Source organism: Tenrec ecaudatus, chromosome 9, assembly GCF_050624435.1.
Source record: "Tenrec ecaudatus isolate mTenEca1 chromosome 9, mTenEca1.hap1, whole genome shotgun sequence".
Lineage (NCBI taxonomy): Eukaryota > Metazoa > Chordata > Mammalia > Afrosoricida > Tenrecidae > Tenrec > Tenrec ecaudatus.
The window spans coordinates 49,791,223-49,804,566 of record NC_134538.1 but is presented as its reverse complement, the minus strand read 5'-3'; the positions used below and the strand labels follow the sequence as shown (position 1 = coordinate 49,804,566).

The following is a 13,344-nucleotide window of genomic DNA, read 5'->3' as shown; positions in this document are numbered from 1 at the left end:
GAGGTCAGCCTGCATTTCCACAACATGAGATCATTCTCATCCCAACCTGGTCTTCAGAGTACGGGAGAAGGTGGGGGAGGGACGAGGGGGCTGCTGGGTGGATTTTAAAAGCATTTCCCAGGTCCTTGTCTGTCATCTACTAAGCATCTCTTGTAACTGTCCAAGCCTTCTGTGTGCATGGGGTCCTCTTCAGACTAAAATGTCCAGGGTGCTAGATTTAGTTCTTGTACTTCCGGCATCTGGTCAAGCTCTCAATTTGTATTCTCAAATCTCATGGCCAGCACCAGCACTCAGAGATCTATGTATGACGAAAGCTCCTTTGTTCTGCCCCCACTGATACCCTAGTGTGAAGAAGGCAACAGCCTTTCAGGCCCGGTTTCCACCAAGTCTAACTATAAGCTAAAAATAACACTATCTTCCACAGGCTCGGGGTTTAGGAAAACCCCAGCATAAATATTCCCTTTCAAACCTCACCACCCTGGCTCCTGACCTCTGAGCAGCCTGCATCACTTCCTTCCTGCACAGGCAGCACCTGGTGTTCATCAGCCAAGAGATGCTGGTCTTTCCTGGGTATCTCCGAGGGCACAAGCTGCAGGGAGCCTGCGTAGTTTGCCTCTTTGAACTTCAAGTTTATATTTTCTTCTTCAATTACCAAACTATTCTTGCTCTTTAGCTATGCTCAGCCCTGCTAAAATGATCTGAATTCACCAACAGACAGAAAATGAAGAAGTGAATACCAGTGTTCCTAATCAAGATTAAGAATGGGGAAGAAAAGGCACAGAAAACCTCCAAAATGAGTTAAAAACAAAACAAAAACCTTTTTTTTCCCCCGAAAAGGGGGCAGTAGGCCACATATGCGTGAAGGGTTTCTCATGGCAAATAGTCTCAAGGATTCTTTAAAAGCCTTTGACAGTCCAAATACCTGCCCTGCCTGCCCCGCCCCTTTCTTTTTTCTAGGATTATGGTTAGGGTTTTCATTTTCTCCCATTCTTTTTAACTGGGTCCACCTATTCTGCCATGAGTGGCGGGAGCCAGGCACCAAATATTTCGTGGGGTCTCCGGACATAAGGGGCCATGTTTATGCTGGAACTTATCCCACGGACTGCTTTCTTCTGCAGTCCTGGGTTTCTTCCCGTGCGTGCCTGTGCACATGCAGACATCCAAACAGCAGCAAACCAAACGCGCTGCCCGAGTCGGTTCTGACTCACAGTGACCTGTGGGACAGAGTCCAATTGCCCTGGTGGCTTTCCAAGACTGTAACTCTTTATGGAACTAAAAAGTCTCACCTTTCCACTGTAAAGTGGGGGGTGGTTCCAAACTGCTGACCTTATGGTTAGCAATCCAACCCACAACCCACTACGTTACCAGGGGTGCTTAAACGCACACATGTCTACCTGTATAGTATATACATGGTGTCTTGTGAAATTGTATGTGTGACAGGATGTACTAACAATGCCCTTTAGTCTCGTGTACTTCTTGCATTATCATCAACTTTGGTGGAGGTGTACCCACGTTCCCAAGCCTGCTGACCTCCGGAGAATACTACCGTGAGATAAGAGAATAGCTGCGGGGTCGTATATTTGTACTTTTGTGATGGACGTATTTCACCCAGCGTTACCACATTCGAAATGGTTCCTCATGATATGTGTTGGGAATTCGTTATTTTTCTTTATGGTGCCAAGTTCTCGATACACCAGTTTGGGAATCTATCCACCTGCACACGAGCACTTAGACCATCATTTCCATCTCTCTGCTACTGTTCACAACGCTGCAGCAAACCCAGGTGTGCTTGAGCCCGTTCGTGGCACTGCTGTTAGGAGTAGGACTGCTGGATCGGGCACTATTTTTCTTTCTAGGTGCTATATCCTGTTTTCCATGGTGGGCGTACCAGTTCATGAGATTCCGTGTCCTTCTTCCTACTCATAGAATGTGATTTTCACATTAGTTGCTTTAGTTCAAATGATGATTAAGGGAGAATAATTCCTCCATAAAAAGTATACTTGCTAAAGCCATTACCCCCACCACCACCCCAGCTGTGATTGCTGAATGAGGCACATCCTCCCTCCAAGAAGTCCTTTTGGGTGGCAGGAGCTAGTTCAGAGAAAGCATCCAAAGGTAGTGCAGATCTCATTGGTTCAGAGCTGACATTGCACCTGAAGGGGGGCCGGCGGAGCGGGGTTTAGTCTGTGTTCACAGAGCTGCGATGACTTGGCAGCACTTAACAACACCTTTTTCTTCTTCTCCTCAGAAAGTAGGTGTTTCCCCACAAAGCTCCTGAAGCCCCTCATATTTCATCTGAATGGGAAATTTCAAAGATGGAGCAAGCATGGTTTGGTTTTGTTTTAAATGGTTAACAGAAAAAGAATGATGATTACAAACAGACAATGAGATAAAAGAGAGAAAAGTAGAGGGAGAGCAATCTGCCAGGCACGAAGAATTTGAGATTTTTATACAAACACGAGTAACTTTTGTCGACTGAAGTTGAATGTCGCAATTCACTTCTGACGTGAATCTCCTCTATTCACCAAGTACAATTAGACCAGTTGTACCCCACAGCCTGGGGGAACAACAGCCAAAGGACACTCCATTTTTTCAAAGGGGTCCATCCATGGGAGGCTTCAAAGTGTTCGTGGAAAGAGAATACTTCTCCCACAAGCTTTTTGAAGCCTCCCTCACACGGCCTTTGCTCGGCTGCACACCATACGCTGCAGGGGCTACACAATCACGATCAGAATCTTGTGGAAAGTGCCAGGCCGAGTTTCCCTTTAACAAGAACCCCAGAAACAAGGAAAGGTGGCCCGTCTTCCTAGATGAGCTTGACAGTCCGGTGGGGTGAGAGTGAGTGAGACGGCGGGCTTTCCGCACAAGCCTCTTTCCTTTCTAACAGCTCCCTGTTGCACAGGTTGAATCCGTCCAGGATGAGGTCACATGTGGGCAGCAGGATGGCAAAGACATTACTGAATACTGATGCCATTTCCTCGGGGACCACTAGCCCGTGAGCTGCTGCAGAGAACTGCAGCACTATCTTCAGGAAGTCTGGATTCAGAAGTTGCTCACCCACTGCTGGTATAAAAATAAGACTGGAATGGTTTGTTTGTTTGTTTGTTTTTTAAAGCAGTAGTTGGAATATGCATTAATGCTCTAGCTAGCCTGCAGTCTCCTAACGGCCAGTTTTATTTCAACCAGACTTTAACACCACTAAGGAGCCCTGGCAGCACTGTGGTTAAAGTGCTTGGCTGCTAACCAAAGGGCTGCTGGTTTGAATCCACCATTCTCCCCAAGAGGGAATGAGGAGACAGTCTGTGTCTGTCAAATCAGAGCCCAAGGGTCACTAGGAGTCACAATCGACACGATGGCAGTAGGTTGTTGGGGTTTAACAGTACTCCATCAAGAACCATCAGCCTGCACCTCTTAATCTGGGTAAGTCCTTTAAACGCTTGCAGTAATATACAAGCTGCGTGTCACAAAGGCCACAGAGCCTCAGCCCTAACGTCAGACATGAGCACGCAGGCAAGTGTCAAATGCACTCAAGGAAACCTTCTCAAGGACGTGGGACCCGAGAGAGCCTTTGCTTCCGGAGAGCATCCTCTGCTCCCAGCCATGCCATCTGCGGGCCGCAGGGCAGCCCTATCTCCCGACTGCTCTGGTTTTTAAGCTCTGGTTCTTCATCTTGCACCGAGATTCGGAGTTTGCACTTTTTGACTCAACTATAAAGGTCTCAGACCCCACAGATGCTTGACAACACTTGTCACAGAGGTTTCTAGGCAGGTAGACATAAGCATAACGTGGACTTGCGGCTTGGCCGGCATTTCCCAAATGGGCCAGTGTTGCTTAGCTAAGGTGAAGTGCAAGGGATTGAACATGCATGTGCATTATGCTAAAGGACAAAGCAAACAAACAAAACAATCCATTAAAGCAACTGCCCTTTGCATCTTGGTGTTATGGGAGGCCCTGGCGGGGAAATCTTGCAAGAGTGACATCATGTCATTTTTACCCCTTCTTCTTCTTCTTGGACCAGATGAAGCTACTAAGCAGCTTATAATGGTTTCTAAGCAAGTTACACTAAGATCTATGGACTCTTTTCTCAGAAGATAGTGAACGAGGAAAAGATATGTCTGGAGAATCAAAAACTTCAGGCACCACCCAGGCTTGTCTGTATGAGTGAGCAATCAGAAACTGGCCTCCGAGTGTGCTGTCTGAGGCGAGAGAACGACAATGGGGTGTCCCGGTGGGGCCTTCACTTATGCAGGAAAGGGCCGTAAGGCCTTCACAGTCCATCTCCATTCCTGTGAGAAGGGCCTGGCCTGGTGGGCTTGACTTGCAGTAAGAGAGCGACACAAACGGGGTGGAGGTCAAGACCGTGGAAACAGAGGAGAGCACCTGAGTGTGCAAATATCACATCTGAAAGACACTGAAAGGGCAGTAAAGACAACCTTCTGTTTATCTCCTGCTGTGTCACATTAGTACAAAAAGATCTCCATGTGCCCACGGGAAAGGAGGTAGCTGTCATTCATTAAAATATTTTAAAAACAATGGTTTTATTAGAACATACTAAATGTGAAGCTGAGAAGCTGAAGGATTGGTAAAAATCAGTCGTGTGATGGGGTCAGGGAACGCGGTGTTGGGGGAACCCAAGGACACACTAACTATGGCACGGGACACAAAACACGAGCCCGCAGGGCAGGATTATCAAGGGGCTTGAATATCACTATCACGCTGAGAAAGGTAGGCGTTTGTCCCTCAGGAGGAGCTGAAACAAGGGGCAACCATGAAACTGAAGACCCTGCTCTGGGGGGGCTGGGAGGAGGGCAGGTCTGGTGGCACCGAAACCAGGTAGGAAACTGCTGTGGGAGTCAAGGTGTGCGGAGACACTGGCCTGCGGGAGAAGCGCGCCAGTGGACGTAGTGGGACACAGGTGAGTTACAGATGCCCGTGGCTCAGCTGTATAGTCTGGGTGGTTACTTCAGAGTCAGGAGGAAAGGCAAGGAGGAGCGCAGGATAAAATCCTGATCCCTGGGCTGGACAACGGAGCAGATGACGACTTTACTCGGAGCGTTTCTCTACTTCCTTTTTCCTTACTTACTTCATTTGTTAGTTTTTATGGAATTCACATTTTAACTCGTGCTTTTTTCTCCAGTTGAGTTTCCATTTTTGCTTCTACAGTTAGTTAAAACACACACACACACACACACACACACACACACACACACAGTACTCCCCTCCCCACCCCTCCAATTTGGCGCCTAAGTGTTAATGCTTCCAAAGTTCTGCTTGTACAGTATTGTTAACTACATTGGGTTTTTCTATTATTTGAATTGGGGGTGGGGGGGCAAGGATCACAAAGTAGGCACAAAAAACTTATCCAGTGAATGAATAAGCACAGTTCTGTACTGAAAGTATTTAAAATCTGATGATGGATTAAAACAGATAATAGACAATTATAATTCAAACCATTGTAAAAAACATTCTCATGGGGAAAATACAGTTTATAGGGAGATGGGGACGGGAAATCCTGGAAGAGGGGACATGTAACCCACCTACCTGAGGGTGATTCCAACTAACAACCCTATGAGGTAGAGGGGAACTGCTCCCTAGGGTTTCTGAGCCTGTAAATCGTCACAAGGACAGACAGCCTCATCTTCCTCCAGAAGAGTGGCAGGTGGGTTTGAACCACAGACTTTGCGATCAGCAGCCTCACTCTTACCTAGCAGTGCTACTCAGGTTCCTTAAGTGAGGTACGGTAATAGGGAACTAACCAAGCAGAGGATGGGAGGCAGAGTGTTGAGGCAGGGAAATGGCAGCAAGGCCGACAGAACAGCAGCATGAAGCACATAGTACAACTGGAAAGCCATTTCCCCTCATTCCTGTCCACTCCTATGGGTCCTTGCCACTGCCACCTCTTTCTTCAGGGAACATGCTGAGTTGTCGTGGTTGACAGGGTGCGGGAAGGTGGTGAGTTAATCTCAGCTGTGCCTTATGCCAGCCAGCTCGGTAACATTTCCAAGCCTCCTTTCTACATCTATGACATGCAAATGATGCGTGCGGTGCTTTCAGAAGGTTCCTTCAGCATCCCGGCCGCAAGCACGGTAATTAAATGGAGAGTGACAGCCCCAGGCAGACGTGGTGGTGGCCGTGCTCACAGCGTTAGGGAAAGAACAGGGCGGCTGAGAAAGTCCACTGAGAAAAGACATCTTGAGACTGAGGGAGTAGCCAAGGAGAAGTCCACTGATACACGGCAGTAAAAGGTACTCTCAGATTAGACAACTCTCTCCCACCACGAGTGTGCCCAGTGGGGAACCAAATGACCTAAAAAACCCTTGTTGCTCATTACAATAATAAAAATCACACCCACTGGCATGAGTTTCCCATTACCTAGGAAACTGCCAAGACCCTTCGGCCTGACCAAATAAGGGAAAAGGAGGGCTGAACCCCAAATTTAGCAGACGTTCCCCCACTCTTTCTGAACAACCATGAATATTCCTCCCCTTAGTTATCACACATTTGGACAAGTAGAATAACTCTCTCTGCTTTGTATCACCCCAAGTCGTCTCCATGTCTTGTTCCTCCTTCGGAATGTATTTTCGCTCTGAGATCAATCTTTGGCAGAGTGCCAGTACTACTGTACTGTGGTTGGACCACTGACTCCAAGATTCTTCAGAGGGCAGTGGCGCAGGTGGCCAAGGGCTTCCCGAGAGGATAACAATCTGGTCCCGACACCGGGGAAGTTCTGCAGAAATTTCTCTGATCTCCACTGATCCTGCAGGTGCAGGCCTGACTTCTTATGGATGTTTGCTCTCAGCCACATGCAACTTTGATTTTGTCTGCTTGCTGCTGCCTCGCCTTTGGGATTCTCTCAGACTGGTGGGGGCACTGTCTTGTCCCCATGGTCCCTGGGCTCCCCTTCAGGAATTCCCTTTGTCCCCTCCTCCAGAACTCTCGGTGCCCGCTGTCTTCTCGCGCTCACGAAGGCTCCCACTGCTCCTGAGCTCTCTGGATGAGAGAGTACTCAGTGCAGATCACAGGCTGCCGCCCAAGGCCTGCGCTTGGTACCTTGTGCTCTCGAGCTAGGCACTCCCTTTTGGAAGCGTGGTATGAAACTGTGTCGAGTATGCCAGGCTGTGCGTTTTACAGAAGCTCACAGCAGGGCAATCCATCGTAGCCCGCTCGTGCATCATCAGGGGAATCACAGGCAGCAAGGAGGAAGCTGACAGACAGAGGGTGCGCAAGCCCCGCCAGGTCCTCTGGCATCTTCCCTTGAGGATGCCCAGCCATGGATGGGATGAGAGAGGGGCGGCCCAGGACGTCAGGTTCCCTGGCATTCACATTGGCCCCAAGCCAGGGACACCTAGCTCCAGGGCAAAAAGACCCTCCCCCTCCCCTTTGGTTTCTCTCCCCATAGACAGGAAAGGACAAGGCATTCCCATACCCCCCCCCTCCCCCCAAGTCCTCACTGGGATGCTTGTGGACAAACTGGAAAGGACGGGGTTTCCACAGTGCCTGGAAGAAGAAATGGATGCTCTTCTGTAACACTGCCTGGCAGGGGACCCGAAGTGCTAGTTAATGTCAATTAAAATTATAATACCATTTTACAACTAGATTTGGTTTGGAAAGAGAAGGAAAATGGTCAGAGGTCCCATATGTCCACATCTTCATGTATTTAAGAGACCACTCACAAATGTGTGAGAGATTTGTTAAAAACAAATAAACAAGAACACTCTCTTGAAAGAAGGTGAGAGGGGCAGCGCCCATTTCAATAAGAAGTGGAGCTCGGAGGCCCTGTTCTGCGGAGGTGGAATCCCTATGGATCGCCCACTTCTCCAAGCTCACCTAACTAATGGGGAGGGAGGCCCATGAAGGTCCATTTTCCTTCCTCTACGGCAGACATTGAGGCCTGCAAAGAATGTTGGGAAGCTTCTCAGTCGATGCCTCCACCTGTATTAGAGCATTTGAACACACTGTCCTGCCCTTGCTTTAACCTGGAGAAGCCAGTGGGTTTTATTTTCTCATTGTCCCATGCCTGATGGAAAATAAGCATCTTATTGCTGCAGGGCAGGCATATGGAGACAACCTCCACATTCACCGGCCTACCTTACCCCTGGGCAATCAACACCCGGAGTGGGGACAGCAACGGGGCCAGTGGGAGTCACCTTGAAGAACAGCACACTCACCTGTCTGATAAAAGGAACGAAGGCAGTACAAATAAAACCTGGGAACTTCGGCCAATGGGCCAGAGCATGAAAACCCTGCAGTGCTCAGGAGCAGACAGTAGAAGTGTGCAGAAGGGTAAGAACTTGAATCCTGATTCCCTCAAGGTAGCTCTAGTTGTAAACACTCATTTTATTAATCAGTCAGCCTTTGATATCCACAGGAAGGTACAGAAAAATGGCCCTGAGACCCCAGGCCTCTGCATCTCAGCTCTTACCACCCACGGGAATCAGGATATGGAGGTAATGGAGAGACCAGACCATGGGAAGACACAAATCCAGCCGCAGTCTTGCTGCACAAGGTAAGCCAGGTGCCTCTGGGAACCCGAGGGGAAAGGAGAGCGTTATTGGTGCAGCAACATGGGGCCACTTCTGACACAACTGGTGAGCCTGCGTACCGGGAAAACGAGCAGTTCCCAAGAAACATGCCAGTATGCCCAAGACCGTGCACGAATGTGGACAAGCTGGCCACCGGGCACAGGACTGCCTCTGGCTCTCTCTCAGGAGAAGTGTGGCAGAGGCCACAAGGTCCTGGTGACCGAGAAGTGCAGGCGTGAAAGGACCTGGCGTCAAGAAGTACTCCCACATGTGCCAACCAACAGCCTCTGAAGGACCCTGGATCACTAGGCAGGCAGCCAGAAAGTCGCTAAATTTCTTACTTACACAGGGTGGTGACTTGCTCCATACTTGAGTCTTTTTGCAGCTGGAAGGGGAGTCTCCTATCTCACCAGTTTTACTAATCCCTGCGGTCCTGATCCTTTCTTTGTTGGGGAGAGATTTCTTAAGAAAGTGAGGACCCGCTACAGCTGTACTTTTTCTGCTGTTTGGCCCTGGCCTGAGTAAAGTTTGTCTCATTCTCTGTACAGGTGATCAAAATCCAAGTTCTGAGAGATCCAGATTGATATACTTTAGTTCCCACTCCACTGAATACCTTGCATCAAGCAAGCGCTTCCCTTTTCCGTCAATGGCAGGCCCAGTCAGTGGTGGAACCCAGCACCTTCTAAGGCCGGGGCCAGACAGGAGGTAGAGAGACACCTCGCCCACTAAACCCAGGAACAGCAGGAAGCTGCTAGAGGAGTCATCTCCCATTATTCCCCCCAAAGACTTGGAAGCTCCTTTGGGGAAAGAACAGGGACGCTGGAAAATTCTATGAACAAAAACACGCTCAGAATAAGGGAGTAGCCAAGAATTCAGTTGATACACTGCAGAGATTAGACAGCTGTCTCCCCGCCCCCCTTTCAGCATGCTCCTGCTGCTCCTTACAATAAAGCTCCCCCGAGAGAGACTGCTGCCCGCGACCTACAGGACAGCAGGACGCTCCTGACCTGACCAACGACGGAAGGGAGAGCAGGGATGCACCTCCAATTGATCCACGTTCCCCCAACCTATCCCCATGAACTCTCCCCCTTAGCTATCAGACATCTGTTAAAGGAGACTACATATCCCTGCGTTACACGACCCGGAGTCATCACCACTTGCCAGAGATTGACCCATTGGGACGTACTTTTACTTTAAAATAAAAGTTGGTTGAGTGAGACTGTGCTACCTTTCTACCATAGTTGGATGGTTGTATGGGCCCGAGTCAAATTTTTCTGATTCTTTGGAGGTAAGTGGATCAGGTGGTCATGGATGTCCAGGAAGGATAACAGTAGCATTAGCTATAATAATTTTATTAATATGTTAATCACTTTGTAATTTACGATTGTATGTGGCATGAACTGTGAGTTTAATTTTTTTTATCATCTATACAGCTAACTAACTTTAAAGACGGTTATAATAACTTCTTTACAAGGAACAAATGCATCACCATGAAATCAACTTATAAGCTTTCTATCCAGTTCCACTAACGTAATTCATATTCTGAATGGTAATAGACGGCTTTAAGTGATACCTCTTTAAGATGTGTTTCATTCCAATTCACATGATTTAAAGTAAATGGCTGAAAATATACAAAATTCAGCATGTCAGAAGCAGAACACGGCTAACTGCCGGAAATTTGTTTAAAGAAAGAAAAAAGAGATATGGCTTTACACAACCAGGAAATCATAACCAGATACTTGCTACTTTTAAACCCAAAATATTTCCAATTAAGGACAGGAAGCAAAGTCACTTCTGGATAAAATGGCAACTTCAGCACAGGAGCACAAAAGAAGCTGATTGAAACGATCCAGGAAATACAGAACTAAGGAAATTCTGGATGAGTGCACGAAATGGGATAGGCGCACTCAAACTCGGGGGATCACTTCTGTTAGCTGTGGATTAAAGAAAACCGTCAAGGGTCAACTCCACCCCTCTCTGAGAAAGCCGCACAGGTACTTAGGACGGGCAAGGGGAAGGAAATTAGGCAGTTATTAAACTAAGGGGAAAATCAAGAGCCCACAACGGACCAACGCATGGTTGGGAGGGTGTTCTTAAATACAGGGGTTTCAGTTATATGGGCAATGTTTGATTTATTATAAAAAGCTGACACAATTGTAGAAATAAATCAAAATTAGTTCAACCTAAAGAGTGGACCTATAGGTGCTCATGATATTACTGTGTGAAATCTATCTGCATACCAAGAGGACCAGATCTGATGATCACCTTCAATTTTATTACTTCTATATTCACAGACATTCTGTAATTGACATGTTTTGAGCTAAGAAAAAAGTAGACAACTTTCATCTTTAAATATGTATGTACTTTAAAATTATAACAAAATATTTGCAAATACCTATGGAAAAAGAAATGTTAAGAGTGGTAATTTCTGGAGAGTGGGATCAAGGGTACACTTAGTATTTTTTTGTATTTAAAAGAATTACCTTAGCATATGCACTATTTCTCTGATCATTAAAAAAATATTTAAAAAGAAAATTAAAAAGGAAAAATTAGCCTTTTGTTGCTTCCGTGTCTTGAATACTGGCATTGTTTGTAATTACCACACAGCCAAGAACCCTGGGCTTATGCTGCAAATGGATTATATTTGCAGTAATCAATTTAGGCCCCAGATTCTGAAACTATGTTCTCCCCTCTGGATTGCCAGACGTGGATTCCGGGTGCTGGTGTCCGCAGAGGGAGTGTTGGGTTCCTAGCTGATGGGAGCAGGAATGCTTCTTAAGGTTAATCAAGGCCCTGAGAGAAGAGCCCGCCAGTCTTCGAGGGAAAGCACTGGCCACTCCCAACGAGGGACCTGAATCTCCCGATCGCCACTCAGGCCACTGGCATCGGTTGTGAGACCAAAGCCACTTGCCTCCGCCCCTGCCTCCTTTGCCGTTTTTAATGGTCATGTTTCCAGGAGTTCGTAATTCTCTCAAGAGTCAATTTAGAAATTATAAAATTTGAAGGGTCTTACTACAGTATCTAATATAGCTTGAGTTCAGAACAGGGCTCCAAAGCACTACTGAACGATGAATATTTCATATAATTTAAGTGCTTTTGAGATTTATTTCAACAAGTATCTACTGAACACTTACTATGTTTACAGATCTGTGCTGAGCACCAGGGAGAAAACAAGAGGAAGGAGAAAGATCTCACATTCAATTTTTCTCCCATTTTGTTATCGCAAACGCTTCGAAAGCATCTTTAAAACTCCGTCCCATCACTGCTGATTGCTTATTGCACTCCATGGGCCTTGCAGCTTGAGACTTTCGAAGCCGGCGCCACGTGCCTGCATCTTGGTGTGGTACAGTCACTGTGGCACAGGCACAGGCCGCTTGACGTTAGAACCTACTGCAAAAACCGAATTCCTGGGAGGGACAAACGACCACATCAGAATGCTAAGTAGTTTTCAAGCAAACACAGGCCATTTCCAGGGAAGCTAAGCCCTTTTCCAGCGCACGCACTGCTTCCCCGGAGAGAAGAAGCAACTTTCTAAGCAGTTGTCACGATGGATTGAAATATAAACTAAAGCACAAATCACTCACATTTTCTTTCCTACTGCAGAGTTCAATGAAATCAGAATCAGAACTTCCGATGAATATTGTGAAGGCACTCTCACTTCAAACTAAACATTAATGATATTTGGTGCTATGTAGCTATGTATGGGCTTCGATTATATCATATTGCAACGGTGTGACTTGGTCCATATGGGTAGAATCAAACACACAATGAGAAGACCTAAAAGCCCCTCTACAAAGAACAAAGGAATCTGTACCGGAGGGTGGAATTCATGGAGCTGCAGATAAAACGGGAGTGCCAACAACAATAACCAACGAGACAGGCCCAAAAGGATACTGTCATTTTCCTTTGCTGCCCTCTTGTAGGACGACACACTCAATACATTTCTACAAGGTGGCAAGTGGCCTTTGAACCAGATCAGAACATCCCAAGTGCCAGAGAGCTGAGAAACTAAATTGAATTCTACAGATTACTGAGAGAGAGAAAGCAGAAAATAAAATTCTATGTCAACAGGATTATGCCAGTAAAACTTAAACACGTCAAAATGAAAACTGTACAAGGGTCAGTATTGCAACTATGAGTGCTTTTTAAAAAAATTAAAAACACTAATGTTTACCATGAAAAGTTTTTAGGCACCAGCACAGAGGTACTAAAAGAACTTTAGATGCGTGTGTGTGTACACACACACACACACACACACACACACACACACACACACACCATATTGAATGAAGGGGGAAGTGCAGAGTGGAGACCCAAGGCCCAAGTGTCGGCCAATGGAGATCCCCTCATAGGGGAGGAGATGGGTCAATCAGGGTGCGAAGTAGTACTGATGAAGAACACAGCTTTCCCCCAGATCCTGGAAGCTTCCTCCCCCCAACTACCATGATCCGAATTCTACCTTGCAGGGCTGGATAGGGCAGAGACTGTACACTGGTACATATGAGGGCTGGAGGTACAGGGAATCCGGGTGGATGATACCTTCAGGACCAAGGGTGTGAGGGGCGATGCTGGGAGAGTGGAGGGTGAGTGGGTTGGAAAGGGGGAACTGATTACAAGGATCCACATGTGACCTCTTCCCTGGGAGAGGGACAGCAGAGAAGGGGGGAAGGGAGATTCCGGATAGGGCAAGATATGACAAAATAACGAGGTATAAATTACCAAGGGCACATGAGGGAGGGGGGAAAGGGGAGGGAGGGGAAAAAAAAGAGGACCTGATGCAAGGGGCTTAAGTGGAGAGCAAATGCTTTGAGAATGATTGGGG

General features: G+C 47.1%; 1 protein-coding gene across 3 annotated transcripts in view; it reads right to left on the bottom strand.

Annotated features, from left to right (window-relative positions):
• EFL1 (elongation factor like GTPase 1) overlaps positions 1–13,344 on the bottom strand; it is a 172,244-nt gene that overhangs the window by 56,139 nt on the left and 102,761 nt on the right. The gene's annotated exons all lie outside the window — the stretch shown is intronic.